Source organism: Vulpes vulpes, chromosome 13, assembly GCF_048418805.1.
Source record: "Vulpes vulpes isolate BD-2025 chromosome 13, VulVul3, whole genome shotgun sequence".
Taxonomy (NCBI): Eukaryota; Metazoa; Chordata; class Mammalia; order Carnivora; family Canidae; genus Vulpes; species Vulpes vulpes.
Window position 1 is genome coordinate 51,410,913 of NC_132792.1, and position 18,237 is coordinate 51,429,149.

At 38.3% G+C, this 18,237-nt stretch overlaps 1 protein-coding gene across 2 annotated transcripts in view; it reads left to right on the forward strand.

Annotated features, from left to right (window-relative positions):
- ZNF704 (zinc finger protein 704) overlaps window positions 1-18,237 on the forward strand; it is a 231,830-nt gene that overhangs the window by 114,415 nt on the left and 99,178 nt on the right. The window lies entirely within an intron of this gene.

An 18,237-nucleotide genomic window follows, 5' to 3' on the forward strand; every position in this document is an offset into this window, starting at 1 on the left:
AATATAAGTTTGCATGCCAAGAGATGGCTCTAAATATAGTGCTGGGTGGGCAGGAAGATTGTTTCCTCATGAATGCAACTGGTGTGTGCTGAGTACTTCTCGCCGTCCTCCACGGGAAGGGGCGAGTTTGGCTCTGCTAACCCTCAAACCGCAGGCTCTCCTTCTGACGGGAAAACTATAGAAACATGAGCCTGGACAGGTTTGCTTTGCACTCACATCTCCAGCCAAGGTATGTAGATCAAACAATCACTACCTAGCTGGCTGGTTTTACTCTTTCGGATTTAAAAGTGCAATTAAACACATAACAATGGTCAGCTTTTAGAGACTGGGAAGAAGGCATTGTGTATGTCTTGTTTAAACACAGATTGTTTATAAGAGGTAGAAAAAAAAAAAACAAAAAAACTTTGCTTTGCCCCTGTTTGCTTGGAAACCAGGAGGATGTTGCTGGCTACTGTCTACCAGCCAGCTTTGAAAGTTGACCACTTTTTGCTTGTTCACCAGGGCGATTTTTTGCTCCTTCCTACCTGTTTACTCTTGCTGCAATTGAAAGGAAATAGAGCTAGTAGGATTACTAGACCTGCTTGAAAGCACTAACTTAAACATTGTTTTTTCATTTTCCCAAAAGCAAAGCAGGCCGCCACCCGAAAGGAGCTTAGCTCAAAAATGCCTACTATTCTCTTGCCCTCGGTAATTAAATAAAATATACTTGGAAACTGCAGCTTACAAATCAGATTGCTCCGAGGGGTTGGAGAGAGCCGGTTTGATGATTATTTGAGTCCAGTTTCTTGATAAGGATTTACTTTATCTCACTCTTTTTTTTCTTTTTTCTTGGCAGTGGCCATAAAATGACAGCTTTGCAGATTAACATTGATTTGGGTTTTATGGTAAAAGCTTGTTATGCCTAAGGAAATACTGGAAAGTAGCCAGTGCATGTTATGTAATGAAATCATCTATGTCGAATGTATTAACATGGAGCAATTAAACTGAGCACTCGGTTGGTTCTAAAACCCAGTGTTTCTTCACCAGAGACCATTAACTCAATAAACAAAGAAGCAGGAGGAGGATCTCCTCTCAGGGGGATCCTGACTGACAGAGTGCCCTACCACTCACGGAAGACAGATTCCACTGATTGGGAAAATGCAAGGCAGAGACAAGGTTTTGCTATGAATTTGTATTTTATTCATTATAATATCTCCTATGGACATTTGGAAAATAGTACAACTATATGGTAGACAATTCGAAGCCCCTGAAACAGTGTTTGCCCCATAATCAGCAGCCAGTAAATAGTTTCAACGGAGAATTAAACATTATTTGGTGGATTGTTCGTGTCCATGCCAACCAACAAAAACTTTAAGACCCGTCGTTTGGAAACCAAAATGCAATCTGTTTCTGTGCCTCTTTATAGGACTCTTGTCTTGCCCCTGTTAATGAAGACCAGGAAAGAAGCAGCGGGGTGACCAAGGTGTCATTCATGGGTCACAGCAGAGTGCCCCAGTGGTGAAAAGCACCTTACTGCCCACTTCATGTCACACTGTGATCATTAATGTGATTGCCTGCTGGAAGTTTAAAGATTTTTATTTGTTTATTTGAGAGAACGAGAGAGTGCACAAGCAGGAGGGAGGAGTAGAGGGAAAAACAGGCTGCCCATGGAGCAGGGAGCCCAATGCAGGACTCGATCCCAGGACCCTGGCATCATGATCCCAGCCAAAGGCAGGCGCTTAAGCAACTGAGCCACCCAGACACCACAGCCAGCTGCAAGTTGAAAGACTTCCTCAGCTTTGCCACTTCTCAGTGTGTCCAGATATTAAGATTGCTAAAAAGAAGCAAAACTTTTCTCATTAACATTCTTCTGTTAAAACAAAGTTAGTAGGTGAGATGAGTACTGGGTGTTATACTATATATTGACAAATTGAATTTAAATAAAATATATGTATAAAAAAGCAAAGTTAGTAGTTTACACTGCAAGAATAAACATTTTACCACACAGAACTTATTAGATCTACTATCTTATAGACATTTTTAATTTATCCTTAACTGATCTCTATGCAAAAAGATGTGTCTTGGAACAACCATCCCAAGATGTCCTCATAGATTTCACTAAACTCCTTAGATCTGTGCTGTCCAGTATAGTCTCCCTGTGGCTGCTCAGCCTTTGAGATGTGGCCAGTCAGAAGTGAGGTGTGTTCTAAGTTTAAAATATACAGTGGGTTTTAAAGACCTTGTATGGGGAAAAGGATGTAAAATAGCTCCTTAATAATTTTTCATATTGATGATATTTTTAAATGATAATATTTGTATATGTCGTACTAAATAAAATACGTTGTTAAAATTAATTTCTACTTTTTTTTTTAATGTGGCCACTAGAAAATTCAGATTGATGCATGGGGCTTGCACTATAATTCTGTTAAGCAGAGCTTCTCCTGAGACTATGAGAAGATCCCATTCCTCTGAGTCAGTGAATGAGAAATAATACAGGCCCTGAACCCCACACCAGTTGGTACTCACTGCCCCTTCTAGGAGTAGATTAGATTGATCTGAGTGGCCTTGAGGCCAACCCTGACTCGTGTTGCAGCTGCCTGAGGGATATGTACTGAGAAGGAACAGAGGCCATCCCCTGGCTGAGTGGAAAGCAGTGCCCAGAACTCCTGGTCTGAACTTTGTTGGTCCACCCAGGAGGAATTCGATTCAGTTACAGGACAGTGGAGCAGACACTTCTAAGGCACCAGACTAAGTTTAAGCCAAAGTTAAGGTGCTTGCTTGTATTAGAAGTTGAAGGAGTTGACATGGGGCTGGGAAGGGAAAGTCTGAATACCTGGGATGATCCAGGCTGGTTGACCACCTTTGGTAAAGAGGGAAGAAAGTGTGGAGTGGGGAAGGGAGGGCCGATCCTCTGCCCAATCACTGACACCACAGGGGTAGGGTCACAGGTGCCCATTTCCCCGATCAGCCACAGATGCCACAGGGGTGGGGTCACAGGTGCCCATTCGTTGCTATGCTTCACAAGGACAGTGTTCCCCAGCAGTAGTTACTGAATGTTGGCCACAGTAGGCCCTTAAACAACACTGCACTGAACGGCATGGATCCACTTATATGCGGATTTTTTTTTTCAGTAAATACAGTATAGTACTGTAAATGTATTTTCATTTCCTCATGAGTTCCTTAATAATATTTTCTTTTCTCTAGCTTACTTTATTGGAAAAAATACAGTATATACAATGTATAACATATAAAATATGTGTCAATCGACTGTTTATGTTCTCAGTAAGGCTTCCTGTCAACAGTAGACTATTAGTAGGTAAGTTGTGAGGGTGGCAAAGCTAGACACCAGATTTTCAACTGTGTAAGGGGCATCAGTCCCCTAATTGCCACGTTGTTCAAAAGTCAACTGTACACATTTATTAAATGCTAACTACAGGCTAGAAACAAGGTTTCTTTCTGGGCATTAAATGCTGAAATAAAAAAATACGATACAGTCTTTGACCTCAAAGGGATTATAATGTACTCGGCAGGTAAAGGCCATTTGTCATTTGAAGATTGTAAGGTACACTCCTTAGAAGTACCTAGGGACATTCTTCTGTCCCTGGGCAAAGGGGCTGAATGCACACCTCACTTGTTGGGCAATGGCCCTAGATATCTGGCTGCTTTAGACCTTCCCACAGAATCTGAGTTCCATGAGAGCAAGGATTTTTCTTTCTGTTTGTTGACTGCTGAATCTCCAGCACCAAAAACAATGATTGGAACTGCTAAGTGCTGAATAAATATTTGTTAAATGAACCAGGGTTTGGATGAAATTCCTGCACACTCCGTTTCTCTCCAAAAAATAGGCCCAATATGGTTCTTGAAGTCCTAGAAGTGGGGAAGACATCTTTAAACTAGATGCCTCTCTTCTTCCCTCCCTCTTTTTTTTTTTTTTTCTTTTCCTTTCCTTCCTAAACTTTCTTCTAAGATTTAATGTCTTTCCTGATTCTAGGCCAAGTTGCTCTGGCCTCAATCAGTCTTTCTCTTTCCAGAACTTTTTCCTACCCCTCTCTTCTTCCCACCCAAAAACAAGTTGCTTTTTCTCTTGCTGTTTCCCATGGTCATTGCCAAATCTAAGATGTGGATTTTATACTGTGATTTGAGCCCAAAGGCAATGAGAGGATCCCGTGAGATCTTCCCAGGGTAGAGATAGGCGTCTAAGCTCAGAAGTCTGATTGCCTACAAATATAAGGCATTGATGCCAGGGCTGGGAGGCTCAATGATGGCCTTAACCCAGATATGTAGGCACAATCTATTGTTGGTAAGCTTGTCCTTTCCAAAGACATAAAGACACCTCTGGTTCTTATTTCATCATACACACTTTCCCTGTTCACAGGGGAGGACTCTTGAGTGTACCCAGGGTGGGGAGAGGGCTCCATTACACTTTGCATGGGGCTGCCTTTTGTTAGACATACCAGTGATTTTGTGTCCGGGTAAATCTGTTTCTGAGGATGGAGTATAACGTTCACGTACACCCTTGCCATTAATAGGAGCATTGCTCTGTGTAACAGCTTTTGCAGACTCCCAGAGGAAAATGTAGTACTTTAAACTTTTTTTTTTTTTCAAAATCTATGTAAATAGGCTAAGATTCATGGGGCCGGAGTGACTCATCATAATTACTGCTGCAATAGTAAAGGCCTTCAGTCTGCCTAAGTTCACGCCATGGAATGAGAATGGCTGAATATAGTCTGTGTTTCTCTAATGACATTCTTAATATCTTTTTTTTTTTAAGATTTTTATTTACTCATTCATGAGAGACACAGAGAGAGAGAGAGAGAGAGAGAGAGGCAGAGACACAGGCAGAGGGAGAAGCAGGCTCCATGCAGGGAGCCCAACGTGGGACTTGATCCCGGGACTCCAGGATCATGCCCTGGGCCAAAGGCAGGCGCCAAACCGCTGAGCCACCCAGGGATCCCCATCTAATGACATTCTTTATCCAAGTTCATTTTGATGCCACAGTTTTTGGAAAGAATCATTTTCTGAGCCCCCTTCCCCAGTCCCACTTCCTACTCAGGTTTTTATTCAGAGGCTTATGTAGCACATGCAACAAAGCAGCAAGTGAAGATCAGAAGTTTTGCAGCAGAGTTAGTGTTTTCTGAACACCTTTATAGTTCTGCTTATTTATGGTGTAAACTGTATTTAAGGGGCACCTGGGTGGCTCAATGGTTGAACATCTGCCTTCAACTTAGGTCGTGGTTCTGGGGTCCTGGGATGAGCCCTGCATCAGAGTCCCCTCGGGGAGCCTGCTTCTCCCTCTGCCTGTGTTTCTGCCTCTCTCTCTCTCTCTGTATCTCTCAGGAATAAATAAATAAAATCTTTAAAAAAATAAACTGTATTCAAGTCCCAAAAAACAGAACCTTTCAATTAAATTGAAAAAAAAATTATTAAGTGCTCAATGGGTTCCAGAAGAGCAAAAATCTTAGTTGTTTCAAAAACCTATTTCATGCTTAGAGGCCAGTACAGCCTACCACCGAACCACACCACAGACTGCAAATTTGACAAACCCAGAAACTTATCTGGAAGTCAGAATTGGCCCCATATGATTAAAAGCAATTTATTCAATTACTTGATTCCTTCAGGCAGAAAGCTAGAAGTGCTGGGATCTAGGAAACAGATGTGGAAAGCCCAGATTAACCACGTGCATTAGGACAACAACATATTGTCAAAGAGACAATAAACCGGATTCAGGACCACCCAACGGATTTTCTATTTTAACACTATTGCCCTTAAAATGGAAATAGTACTGCTTTATATGATAAAGGACTTAGGGAATGATTAGTGCCTTCACAACTATGTTTTTATTTCATCTTCCTAATAATATGATGAACGTGTGTGTACATGGTAGCTGGTTTACTCTGCAAATTCCTCCAGGAAGCCTTCTGTGGCCTATTCCCGCAACCAATATCTATATCACCAAGTGCTGGGTTCCACATACTCCACAGCACTGAGTCCTTACCCCCCTCAGCACCTCCCTACTCTCCACTGAATTTACCTCCACCATCTGCTGCCCCACATTAGACCTGTAAAGTACTGGAGAGCATGGTCCTGTCTATGTAGTTCTATCTAGTTGATTTTTGTGCTCCATGACCTAGTACAACACCCAGCATGTTGAATGCACTGAATTGAATTACAGAGGTGGAAACTAAAACTCGGAAAACTTAAAACATCTCGCCCGAGGCCCTAGAATGTGAAGGCCATAAGAGTAAAGACTTGGACCATCACATTCAATACAATATCCCTAACATCTAGAAAGAGTGCTTGGTGGGCACTCAAAAATGTTGAATGAATGAAGGTAATAGGTGACTAGTTGAGCAAGGACATAAACACAATTCTACACTATTGAAACCCTATACTCTTCCTAACATCTCCAAAAACATGAAAGGAGATCAAAAATATTATTATTAAATAATAGAAGCTCCTACCATGCACACAGCTCTGTGCTGTGACATACATGATCTCATTTAATCTTCATGACAGGCCTGGGGTTACATTGGTGTGAGGTTACATTTCTCTTGAATAAATACCCAGAAGAACAGAAGAGATGCTTGTTTCACTTTGTAAGAACCCGTCAAACAGTTCTCCAAAGTGATTCCATCATTTTTGCTGTCCTGAGAAAGTGTGTGTTATACTGGGAAATTAAATCTACCCTCCCTTGACAGAAATATATTTAATCAGCTAAGAGTACTTGAGACAATGCTGATGTTTTTCTTATCTTTCCAAAGGGCCACTTGTTTCTGTATTGACTTTAGAATCGCTGGCTCTGAGCTCATGTTCCACATCATTTCAAAATGCTCTGATTTTTCAACTGTAATCTGATACGTGGAATGTGGCCTTGCTTCTGTACATTTACTGGTGTTCTGCGATGTGAAAACACTTCCAAAATTACAGAAAGAAGAGTTGCAAAGCTTTTTTGTTTTTTTTTAATGAACACACTCATGCATAGGGATACCTCCTGTTATGATATATATGTTTTATGGCAATGTTGCAAATTTTCTAGAGTATTCTATTTATTAAAATGGTAAGGGATCTCCCATATTTTTAAAACTTGGTTGAGGTAGGTGGCCAGTCTATTAGGATGCTGAACATTATCAACATAAGGTTTTATTTCTCCTGGGAGAAATCATTCCTGCTTATGGTAAAATTACCCTTGAGAGCATTTTTCTAGTGCTAGAATTTAGCTGCATAATTGCCACAGCCGGAGCAACCAAAGCTAAGGAATTTCCCTCTGTGCTTGGGGAATTCCTTGAATTGAAATTTCTCTTTTTCTTTTGACTATCTTTTAAACTTAACAGTGGATAATAACATGACAGAAGTAGGGGCTGCCATCAAAAATATAACACGACTCTAAAGCAAAATTCCAAGGGGACTGAAAAAGAAGTAAAATTACTTAGTTTCATAATTATGAGCTTGGGAATTTCAAAATTTTTATATCAAGTATATTGAGCTGATGATACCTATACTTAAACTATAGAAAATTTTAGGAAAAAACAGAAATGGAATGCTACACAATGTTGTCTTCTACACAATATGGGTCTTCTCGTTAAAAATAATTTTTTTCATTCTAAACTTATACATTAAAGAAGTTGATTGTCTGAATTGTAAATATTTTTTTCTAAATAACTGACCATAGATTTTTTTTTTTAAGTAGAATCCATCAATCCAAGTTTTGTTTGTTTTGTATTGTTTTGATTTCCTTTTATAGCAATTTACTACTACAAGGGAATAAGTTAAAAGTTTAGGAGCCAGTGAGCTTTGAGGAACCATCAGAAATGAAAATACATCTGTTTATCCTCTAGTTTAAATAAACCATGTAATTATCTAATTGAATATTTAATATTCCTAAGTTTGTGTCTGTTTTTCCATTTCCTCTGGCCTTTCCAACAGTAAAGGGGGCATTCCATTAGTTAAGCACATTAGTTTAAACAAAGACCACCCTTTCCTTGGCTCTGTGCATAAATAAGTATATTTGTGCCAGTTGAGTGCATTTGTGGATTGTGATAAAACTGTCATGCACTAAATTGCAGCCAGATTAGATCATGACAAATGTAGCAGGGATGACAAGAAGATTTCTTGAATGGATATTTGAAATTTTCCATGATTTGAAAGTCCCTGAGCATTTTTCTCTCATAAGTGATTACATTCTACAACGGAGGAGACAATATTTAATGATGTGATTAGCAGTTTGTGACATATTTGGCTTCATTTTTCCCTTGTGATTGAGTTACTTTCAAGCAGTGCCTTGGGGAGATGTATTAACTCTTTCATGGCCCTAGGATGCAATTCAGTGGAGTACTTCTCTCAGTGCTACTTTGGTGTTTTAGCACGGTCCAAAAAGATAAATTGCAAGACACGTGTAGTTTTATGTTTTCTAGTAGCCACATTTTAAAAAGTGAAAGGAAGCAGTTGAAACTAACTTTAATAATGTATTTTATTTCACCCAGCGTGTCCAAAATGGCATTTCAGCATGTAATCACTATTTTTTATTATTGATGAGATATTGTAGATTCTTTTTCAAAATAATTCTTCAAAATCTGGTGTTTATTTTATACCTACAACACAGCTCAATTCAGACTAGCCACATTTCAAGTCTAGAAAGAGCTTCTTATCTTGCAGCCTGGAAGCCACTCACTTGGTTGAATCATGAAAATTCCTAACATTTTTTTCTTCATTTAGAGCCACATTTCACTCTCAGTCTTTTTTTTTTTTTTTTTTTAAGATTTTATTTATTTATTCATGAGAGACACAGAGAGAGAGAGAGAAAGGCAGAGATGAGACACAGAGGGAGAAGCAGGCTCCATGAAGGGAGCCTGATGTGGGACTTGATTTTGGAACTCTGGGATCATGCCCTAAGCCAAAGGCAGACGCTCAACTGCTGAGCCACTCAGGCGTCCCACTCTCCTTTAGTCTTAAGATCATTAGAAAAGGAAGTTTTTTATTTTCATTGTTCATAAACATTTATTGGAACACAGCCACACTCATGTGTCTACATAATGTCAGTGGTTGAGTAGAAAGGGAAGTTTGGATAATTGTGAAAGCCAGCACTTATTGAACCATCCACGGTGCTAATAAGCCAAGTCACACTAATTCATTTTCTCATTTAATTCTCACATGACCCTAGGCAGTTAGGCATCAATTTCTTCGTGTTACACTTGAGGAGCAGAGAGATTGATCCACCTATTTAAAGTCACGTGGGTAGTAGGTGGCAGAGTGAAGATTTGGATCCCAGTTTGCAGACCCTTCCCCCTAGCTAACTGTGCTGACCACAGTCGTCTGAAGCTCACGGCTGACTGGGCTGCCAGGAGCCCTCAGAGATGAGCCAGAATGGAGATGGTGCAGAATGGCAGTGGCAGCTGAGAAAGCTGCTAGATCAGCTCTGAAACCTACCTGCTTTCCTGAACATCCTCAGGTGCTTCTCTCTTCTCAGACCACACTTTAGCTCATATTTATTTAGCGGGACACATGAGGATATTTACTTACTAACATCATAGAGACATATCTTTAAGTGTATTTATAAATTCTGCTGAGTCCTTACACCCTGTATTATTTGATGAGGAAGAGGCTTTTTCTTTTTCCCTGGAATCTCGATCTGGACCTGGTTGTCTCCTAACTGTGAATATAGGTGAGGAAGCAACCTACCCTTCCTTCTCTGCTTCTCCAGCAAATAAACAATGCTTCAAATGGAGAAGAAGGAAAGCAGATGTGGCTTCTGAAGATATTTTCTAGCTAAAAGGCTGAAGAGAAGGAAAATGTTTTGCAGTGTAGTTGATCTGATGAGCTATCATCTTCCTGTGGAGGGCTTTGCCAAGCCCTAAGTTGTTAGCATTTTGACCATTTGACCAAAGCTGGCCTTTCCTTTGGATCACATCCATGTGTCCATCTACACAGCAAATAGGACAAGGTCAGGAAGGATGGGGAGAGAGGATTGGAGGTTTGCTGCCTTTTTCTCCATAGCTTTGCCCTTGTATCTCAGAGAGACAGCATTTCAATTAAACCAACATGTGGGCCATCTACCTGAGCCATCTGGGTATCTAGAGGAAAGGATCGGCTGAAACATTGTTTGTTTTCCTGAAATCTAGAGTTCCAAATAAAGATTTGGAGAAAATTAGTTATTAGATATGACCCAAAAATATGATTTTTAATTTTTGATGGGATGAAAACAACCCACTACCTTAGAAAGCCAAAAATTACACTCATTTTGCTTGAATGGATTTCTGGGCTGAATATTTGCTAGGTTACCCGAATTGGCATCTGTCTTTAGTCATAATTGTCCATCAAAGTAGGAGCAAGGAAAAAGTAAACTAACATCTCCTATTTACCCTACAGTTCTAGCCTGATCCTCAGGTTCTTTTCAGTCATTCTAGTTTGAGCCCTATTGTTTCTCAACTCTTAATCTGAGGATTAAGAGATCAACCATTACAAGTTCTGGCATCCCATGGCAGACATTCAGGACATTGTGGGACACTGTGAAGAAGAATCTTTTTCTTTCCAGCCAGTAATTATTCACTGAATACTAGGTGCTCAGAGGAGACAAAGTATATAAAATTATGTCACTGCTTTCAAAGTCAGATTAGAGAAGTAGGTATGCATCTGGGAAACAATATGCAACAAGACATAATCAAGCAAGCCTTGCATTGCCCTTTTTAACATGTTCTTGGGAATTTTGTATAATATTAAAAATATATTTGAATGGGACTAAAAACAGGTTCTTATTATTGCAAAGTCTAGGGGGCTCAGTGACAAGAATATAGACTCTGGAATCAAACCAACCTTGTGTCAAAAGCAAGACCTTACTAGCTGTGTCACATGAAGGAATAGCAATAGTCCTTAGAGGATTGTTATAAAAACTGGGCAGCCCAGGTGGTTCAGCAGTTGAGTGTCTGCCTTCAGCCCAGGGCGTGATCCTGAAGACCCAGGATCGAGTTCCACATCTGGCCCCCTGCATGGAGCCTACTTCTCCCTCTGCCTGTATCTCTGCCTCATTCATTCTCTCTCTCTCTCTCTCTCTCTCTCTCTCATAAATAAATAAATAAATAAATAAATAAATAAATAAATAAAATCTTTTTTAAAAACTAAAAGAGATGGATCCCTGGGTGGCACAGCAGTTTGGTGCCTGCCTTTGGCCCAGGGCACGATCCTGGAGACCCGGGATCGAATCCCACGTCGGGCTCCCGGTGCATGGAGCCTGCTTCTCCCTCTGCCTGTGTCTCTGCCTCTCTCTCTCTCTCTCTCTCTCTGACTATCATAAATGAATAACAATTTAAAAAAAACTAAAAGAGAGAATATATGTGTGCAGCTTTAAAACATGTCCAAATATGGTGCCTGGGTGGCTCAGTCGGTTAAGCATCTGCCTTCAGCTCAGGTTATGATCCCCGGGTCCTGGGATGGAGCATCGGGCTCCCTGATCAGTGGGGGAATCTTCTCCTTCTGCCTCTGCACCTCCTCCCCACTTGTGTTCTCTCTCTCTCAAATAAATAAATAAAATCTTTAAAAAGAAATAAAACATGTCCAAATAAATCATACAAAAGAAGCTCAGATAATTTAAGTAGATACTCCTCCAATAGGTAAAAGTTATCTCCTTCACCTTGAGTATGGGCTAGATTTGTGACTCACTTCCAAAGAAGAGAGCGTCCAAAGGAAAAAAATACTAAATATATGGAGAAACCTGGTGGATACCCCTTTAACCAAATGATCAAGGTTAACATGATGAGAGAGAAGTCATGTTAATGTGATGTATCTCCTGAAGTGTTCTCAGGAGAAGAGCACTTCGCTTCTGTGGTAATCTTTCTAAAAACTCACAACCGCAGTCTAATCAGAGAAAATATATCACACAAACCCAAATTGAGGGACATTTTGAAAAACAAATGACCAATGCTCCTTAAAACTGTCAAGGTCATGAAAAGTATGGAAAAATTAAGAAATTGTTACAGACCAGAGTGGAATGGTAGCCAAATGCAAGATAGTATCTTGGATGGACCTTAGAAGAGAAAAAAGGACATTAGTAAAGGAAAGCAGTGCTATCTAAAGGAAGCCTGGAATTTCATTAATAGTAACATACTAACATCAGTTTCCTTAGCTTTGACAAATGTACCAAAGTATCATGAGATAATGACATTAGAGGACAGTGAAACTCATTGTGGGGTATATAGGAAATAACTGTATTATTTTTGTAATTTTTCTATAAACCTATTCAAAAAAATTCTTCCAAACAAAAAGCTCATTCTGAAATGCATCAAATTCTTTGATACTCCACCTTCAAAAGATGGAGCTTGACTGCCCTTCCCTTGAGTGGATTGTATTTTGTGATTCACTTCTAATGATAAAATGTGGTATAAATGATGACATGTAATTTCAAGACCAGGTCACAAAAGGCAAGTGACTTCCTCCTTGTTTTCTATGGGATCATTTGTTCTAGGGGAAGCTTACTGCCATATCATGAAGTTCCTCAAGTAGCTCTAATTGGAGGCCTCACATGCTAAGAAACTGGTGACTTCTACCAACAGCCAATAAGAAACTAAGTTTTTCTGCCAACAGCCTTGCCACTGAGCTTTTTTATAAAAGGACCATCAAGCCCCAATCAAGCCTTCAGAGGACTGCAGCCCTGCCTGGTATCTTGCCTACAGTGTCAAGAGGAACCTTGAACCAGAATACTGAAGGAAGTGGCTCCCAAATTCCTGACCACAAAAACTATGTTGTTTTTTGTTTGTTTGTTTGTTTTTAAAAACTATGTTGTTTTAAGCCACTAAGCTTTAGGGTAATTTGTTATGCAGCAATAGATAACAAATACAGTATGAAACATGGTTAGCACACTGGCTATTATATATATTAATATTCAATAAATTATAATTTCTATTATTGTTATTCAGAAACAATTATTTTTTTCCTGTATTATTTTAGACCTCCCATTTCCTGTCCACTTGAAACAGTGATTCTTAACTGTAACTACACATCAAAATCAGCTAGTGAGCTTTTATAAAAATACTAGGGCCCAAAGCCTTAGACTAGATTAATTAAATAAAAAATTCTAGGATGTGCCCCATCAATATTGTTTTAAAATTTCCTTAGTAATTTTCATACAAACCCAGGGTAAAGGACATGCCTATAGAAACAGCAGCATTTAAATAGGAGCCACCAGATTTCTAAGACTTCTGAAGCTAGGTGCATAAAGTTGTATTTCTTGTTAGTACATCAAAATAGGCTTCATGCATTGGGAAAAATGTGTTACCAAAAAAAAAAAAAAATTCAGAAACTGTCCACTGAAATAGCATGTGATTATATAGCATCCCTTGAAAGGACTGAAACAATCTTTAACTAAAGGAGTTTATCAACTAGGCAGAGAAACCACAGGATAATTCTATTGACCTTACAGCAGCAAAACAGATTATTTGTGAACTGTATTCCAAAGGACAGTTAATGTTTTCCTTGGTTAATGTACTGAACTGGAATTTCTTCTTTCCTGTTTACGTTTTCTTTCTGTCAAGCATAACTACGAAAGCAACATTTGCTGGGTATGAGTCTAAGAGAATTATCTGTGTAAGGCATTTAGGAAAAAATAAATTACCAATTTGTTTAAATATTCTTTATTTGATCCCCCTTTAAAAAAGGCTTCATATTTATTTTTTAATTAAGTTTTTAATTTTAATTCCAACATAGTTAATATCCAGTATTATATTAATTTCGGGGGTACAATATAGTGATTCAATAATTCTATACATTATTTAGTGCTCATCATGTTAAGTGTACTCTTTAATCCCTATCACCTATTTCACCCACCCCCCCCCCCGCCCACTTCCCCTCTAATAATCATTAGTTTGTTCTCTACAGTTAAGACTGTTTCTTGGTTTGTCTTTCTCTCTTTTATTTTTCTTTGCTCTTTTGTTTCTTAAATTCCACATATGAGTTAAATCATATGGTACTTGTCTTTCTCCGAATGAAGTCTTCATATTTTATACTGAAAACATGAAGCCATGAAACAGAGAACATATAATTAATGTAGACGAGTTTGTCATTTCATCTCTTGTATAACCCAAGGAAGAAAATAATCTACCAGGAATGAGATCTCTATCAAAATGAGTTTTGACCTTTCTGTTTTGTCATCTGGATAGCTCATTGGTAAAGGAAAGAAGAAAATAGTAATTTGGGGGATAAGCAGACCCATTATGGTCCAATGAAACTTTGTTACTTAGGTTTGGACACTAGGTTAAATATATTTTAAAGGCATTTGTTTAGCATAGATTTTGTGAGTGGCATTTCAGAAGATTACAGAGATTCCACCCCTGACTCAGTAAGTTTGTAACACCATTGATAAAATGAAAGCTATTATAGAAGGTACTCCAACTTTTTGTACTTTAAACCATGAATAAAATATAATTTCAAAAAGAATGACAGTGGAGCACCTGTGTGGCTCAGTCAGTTAAGTGTCTGCCTTCGGCTCAGGTCATGATCTCCAGGTCCTGGGGCAGAGACACATGTTGGGCTCCCTGCTCAACAGGGAGTTTGTTTCTTTCTCTCCCTCTGCTCTTCTCTCCCTACCTCCCTGCCTGCACTCTCTGCTCTTGTGCACTCTCTCTCAAATAAATATACAAAAGATATTTAAAAAAAAAAAAAGAATGACAACCATAAATCAGTTTTGACAGAGAAGATATGTAGGAAAAGGTAGTATTTGGTCCTTATAAAAAGAGTTCTAGGTCCTTGATATTTGGGTATCATTTGGACAAACAGGGAGAAAGGAGAGCACCTAAGCTGGAAGAGAATCACAAAAGCAAAAATACGCATCATGTAGGGAATAGTGAAACAATTGACTTACATAAAGTGGAGGTTTATTTGAAAAGTAATGGGAAGTGATTTTGAATAGGTAGACCAAGAGCAGAAGATGTTGAAGCCTTGAAGGTCAGACTGAGTACCCAAAAATCATTGAAGATTCTTGAGCTCACTGAAATTGTATGGATGGTTATGTACCAAAGAGAGGGAAGAAGTCAGCAATTCAGGATGATTTGAAAAGAGTAGGAAATAAGAGAGATAGACAAATCCAAGACATGGTAGAGATGAATTGAAAAGCTTGAACTTGATTTATTAGATTCATAGTCTCCTCTTAGCAAATATGTCTTGGGCTGAGGACCAGCTTTAGGTGGCAGATAGCCATCAATAGTTAGTGATGGTGGTAGCCATATAATCAACAAATAACCTACTTTGAATATTTGAACCCCAAATCTATAAACCAGGAGTGTGATTCTATAATTCCTGTAAAATTTGAACACATGGTAAAACTTGCAAAGGTATTTTTTTTAAAATGTTCATCTTTCTATTTTAGGTAAACTCAAACAGCATTTCTGTAGAAAAGTTTTGTCTGTAATATATACTTAACATGTTTCTTTTAAAATGAAATTTTTACATCTAGGAATTTGTTTTCTCCATTTCTGATCAGTAGTACCTAACATTTTAAGTTGTAGTATATCATGTTCAAGCATGTGCTAGATATCTAATTCCTGTTACTAATAATCATATCACTTCAAAAATAAGATTTCCTTATGTATTTGAAACATTTCTAACTGTCTTTTGTTCAGTAACTATCTTCAAGGTAAGCTTTCTAAAATAATGATGATATCAAACAATCCAGAAAACAGTGGGGATTATTCTCAGTGGCCTGTAGGCCTCTCCACAGTGCTGATTAAGTATCCTTACAACATGGCTACTAGTTCTCCATAGAACTATAGCCTGCACCCTCTTCTGAAGGCTAAATGTTAAGAGAAATGGCCTGCTTGTTTAGTGATTTGGCCTTGGAAGAATTTGCTTGACATTCCCTAAAAACTATTTATTTCTATCAATAGGGTTTCTTCACATTCTGCTATGACTAGCTGACTTGTCACAAATGAGTGGATTGGCAGTTGTTCACAACTTAATTTAAAGAATACTGGTTCCTATAGTATGAGAGTAGTTTGAAGAAGTGATGCTGTTAGACCCTTAGCCAAATAAATTAAAATAATGTATATATATTTATATGATTATATATATTGTATAGTTTTTTGTTTACTGAGGTAGCTGTAATTCTAGATTCAATAATAAAATCATGCAAGGACTTCAATTTCTGTAAAGGTCAAAATTTAGGCCAGATCACCTACTGAGAATAATAAAATCTGGACAAAATATGCTACAAGGAATCACTTGGAGGCACCAGAGACCTAACAAGTCACAATTATTGGAAAGATGGGGAAATGAAGAAATTCTAGAGAGATGAGTCTACCATGAGAGGCCAGTTTTCCACTCAGATATATGTTGGTCCTGGAAGATATAACTGAGAGGCTGAGAAATTGAATAGGGCTTATGACAGCCCTGTAAACAGAAGAATAAAACTTGGAATCTAGAACCCACAGAAGTTGGAAATGAGGCTTGTAAATACCTCAGGCTCTCAATTAAATCACTGAATGTCTCCTATTAGGAATAAGAATGAAATGTAAGTAGATTGTCCTCTCCAGCCTGAAGTTCAACTTCAAGTGATTTTTAATCCTTGAAATTGAATCAAGATGATCCCAGATTGCTGGGTTTTAAACCTGCCAATAACAAAGGAAAGCATCACTCAAGGAAGAGAACATCATCAAGTCTCAAATTATTTCTACAGATTTTCACATACTGTGTCTACTACTCAATTAATAATAATCAGATGCATGAGGAGATAAAACAGTATGGATGAGAAAAAAAAACAAGAACAACAACAGGTGATGGACACATGGGACTCTACATAATAAATTTAGCACACACGGGGACTTAAAAATGTCTTTTTAAGTTTTTATTTAAATCCCAATCAATTAACATACAGTGTAATGAGTTTCAGGTGTATAGTATAGTGATTCAACATTTCCATACAACACCTTGTCCTCATCACAAGTGTACTCCTTAATCCCCATCTCCTATTTAACCTAGTCCCCCCACACATACCACCCTCCTAGTAGCCATCAGTTTGTTCTTTATAGTTTAGAGTTTGATTCCTTTTTTGCCTCTCTCATTTCTCTTTGCTTGTTTTGTTTCTTAAATTCCACATGTGAGTGAAATCACAGGGTATTTGTCTTTCTCCAACTGACTTAGTTCACTTAGCATAATACTCTGTAGCTCCATCCATGTCATTGCAAATGGCAAGATGCCATTCTTTTCCATGGCTGAATAATATTCCACTGAATATATATGCCACATCTTCTTTATTCTTTCATCAATTGATGAACACTTGGGCTGCTTCCTTAATGTGGCTGTTGTAAATGATGCCACAGTAAACATAGGGATGCTTGTATCCCTTTGAATTAGTATTTTTGTATTCCCTGGGTACAATTGCTGAACCATAGGGGAGTTCTATTTTTAACTTTTTGAAGAACCTCCATACTGTTTTCCACAGTGGCTACAACAGTTTGCATTTGTTACTAACAGTGCAGGAGGTCCCCCTTTCTTCACATCCTCACTAACACCTGTTGTTTCTTGTATTGTTGATTTTAGCCATTTTGATATGCATGAGGTGATATGTCATTATGGTTTTGTTTTGCATTTCCCTGATGATGAGTGATGTCAAGCATCTTTTCATGTGTCTGTTGGCCATCTATATGTTTGTTTGTTTGTTTGTTTGTTTGTTTGTTTGTTTGTTTGTTTGGAAAAATGTCTGTTCATGCCTTCTGCCCATTTTTAATTAGATTATTCATTTTTAATTGTGCAGTTGTATTAGTTCTTTATATATTTTGGATACTAATCAGTTTATCAGATATGTCATTTGAGATATCTTCTTCCATTCCATAGGTTGTCTTTTAGTTTTGTTGATAATTTCCACCACTGTGCAGAAGCTTTTTATTTTTGCTCTAATCCTGAAAGTGTATTTTTGGGTTTTTTTTCCTTGCCTCAGGAGACCTATCTAGAAAAAAGTTTCCACAGCCAATATCAGGAAAAATAACAGTCTGTATTTCCTTCAAGGACTTTTATGGTTTCAGGTCACATTTAGGTCTTTAACCCATTTTGAGTTTATTTTTGGGTGTGATATAAGAAAGTGGTCCAGTTTTCCCAGCATCATTTGTTGAAGAAACAGTCTTTTTCCCATTGGGTATTCTTTCCTGTTTTGTCAAAGATTAATCGACCATATAATTGTGGGTTCATTTGAGTTTTCTATTCTGTTCCATTGATCTATGTGCCTATGTTTATGCCAGTACCATACTCTTTTGATCACTATAACTTTGTAATATAACTTGAAGTCCA